Source organism: Malurus melanocephalus, unplaced genomic scaffold (genome assembly GCF_030028575.1).
Source record: "Malurus melanocephalus ecotype Western Australia unplaced genomic scaffold, MMel_1.1 scaffold_1085, whole genome shotgun sequence".
In the NCBI taxonomy this organism is placed as follows: Eukaryota; Metazoa; Chordata; class Aves; order Passeriformes; family Maluridae; genus Malurus; species Malurus melanocephalus.
The window spans coordinates 31,215-33,511 of NW_026624317.1; the positions used below are offsets into that span (position 1 = coordinate 31,215).

Consider the following 2,297-nt stretch of genomic DNA (forward strand, 5'->3'; position numbering starts at 1 on the left):
AAAAAAAAAAAAAAACCAAAAAAGTGAATGCATAATACTGAGGTGACACTGTTTACTTTAATAAAAATTTGAAAGGGTTGCCTTTATCCGGATAGATTTTTTTTTTTTACAAACATCCACAGTCTTACAAGTGTTTATTATTTGTTTTCAACAGAATTTAKCTAACAAGGCTTTAACTAAACATTYGTATGACTCRTGTTTTTCCAGTGTTCTCAGGCTTGAGACACACTGCAAGTGAAAAGATATTTAATAAAAGTGGGGAGGGGGAAAATGGTGCAAGTGGACATCTGAATGTTTTCCTGTAAGTAAACAAATAATCAGCTATCATAGGGGGATGCAGCACATGGAAATATATGCAATTTGGTGTTTTTTTGGTTTTTCCCAGTGGTGGGCTCAGGAGGGAGACCCCTTCTGTTCCAGGCACTGATAAAATCTCCCTGCAGCAATGTGGCAGCTCCTTCAAACTGTAAAAACATCCATTTCCACAAGACCCTTTGAGCAACAAAAAATATTGCCATGGTGTCACCAACAGGGAGCTTGGAAACAGAAAATTAATTCTCCCCACCACTTCCACCTTCTCCCTCAGGTCCCACGTGAAGGGCAGAGAGGGCAGGGTTGAACTCATGTCCCCCCAAACCCTGAACCCATGGCCTGACCCCTAAACCTCTCCCCTCTTTAGAAAAACTGATCTCAGTAGAAGGTATGTTTTGCCACTGATTCAAGATTAATCTGATTAAAAARTTGCCGAAAGAGTTGTGCTTTCACAAGTGATCCCCATATGACTTTGATCAGCCACCAAATATCCAAAGAAAACCCACGTTTATTTGCAGTGGGAGGCAGATGTTTGATGAGAACAGCRCTGTTGTAAAATTAAAGTGTTTACCTTCTTAGGAGCAATGATTCAACATGGAACAGCAATTTTAAAATGTGCAGGGCATTAAATTATTTCTTTAGGAAACAGAATGGCTTCTTAAAGTCATTCTCAATGACATTGAGAGTGCAGACAGTGCAATTCTCAGACAAGAAGGAAAAAAAAAAAAACCAAGGAGGGAGGACAGGACTGAGTTCTCATGGTTGGCTGGACAAGGAGTCCTGCTTTATGCTCTGCACCAGGATCCATGACAGAAATGTTGTACTGCTGGCAATTCCTTGCAGCAGGCTGGCACCAGTCCCGCTCAGGAAGTCTGGCAGTGCATCTGCTCTCTCACACAGTGGTATCCTTGAAGGATGTGAAGGCATTGCTAACGTTTTTAATTTTTATTTTTACTTTGCCGGCGCCGTCAGCTTGGCTGGGGAAAAGCAATGGGGGCTCCCCCAAATCGGTTGTGGGACAGTCAAAATGGAGATAAAACATCTGGCCTGTTTCCAGATCTCAAAGTACCATCATTGCATGGACTGTTTCCTAAAATTCCTATGACTTTTACCTGATTTCCTAAGGAAAAAGATCTAAAACTACATTGTAGCTTTAGGTGATCAGCCCGTTTGAACGGGATTGTAAACCCGCTGCCTGCAGAGATATGGAATTTACACACACAACACCAGTGGGGGGTTTTCCTGGCTTCTCTTGAATTCATTCCTTTCTGCCATGTTTCCAAAAAAGAGGCTTTTCTTTGTCCTCGTAGGGAGGTTGCATTTGAGGCTCGTTTTCCATGTGCAATAAGAGTTTTTCCACCAGTGATACTCACATGCTTGGGGGGAAGATTTGGGTTTTATAGGTTCACCTTTGAGGTCTGCTGCAAAGTCCCATCATGTTTTTACTGTCTGGGATGGCATGGGGAGTCTCTGAAGGGAGCCATGCCATGAGTTGTAGGAGGGATGAGTGACCCACCCACCACAGAAAACTATTAAATAAGATTACAGGTATGGAAAAAAAACTATGTCTTGTCATTCTAGGGGCAGAGTTTAAAGGGTGGTGGTGCTTTGGTGCTCAATAACCTGAAAATTGTTAGTGGGGAGCAACAATCCTAGAGCCTCCCTACTCAAACGTCCCAGGCTCATCCTAATTAAGGAAATTTCAAAAATTTTGACTAGCATGAATGGACTTTGAGTAAAATCTTTGCCTTTTCACTGGAAAGAAAAACCTCCAAAATTCTGTCTCGCTGATCAGAAAAGGAGGATGGGTTGGACTAACCATTCAATTTAGGGACTGGCAGAAATCTGGCACAGCTGGTTTAGGTACAGAAAGGCAGTTCAAGCTCCCAAAGACAGCAATTATAATGATAATATACAAACTAATAATGTAATCATATTGTAAATTAGTTAAAAGAACAGTTTGTAAGAAACCACCTAATGTTATT

The 2,297-nt window shown here is 41.4% G+C and overlaps 1 protein-coding gene across 1 annotated transcript in view; it reads left to right on the forward strand.

Annotated features, from left to right (window-relative positions):
- HAPLN1 (hyaluronan and proteoglycan link protein 1) overlaps positions 1 to 2,297 on the forward strand; it is a 64,140-nt gene that overhangs the window by 20,702 nt on the left and 41,141 nt on the right. The window lies entirely within an intron of this gene.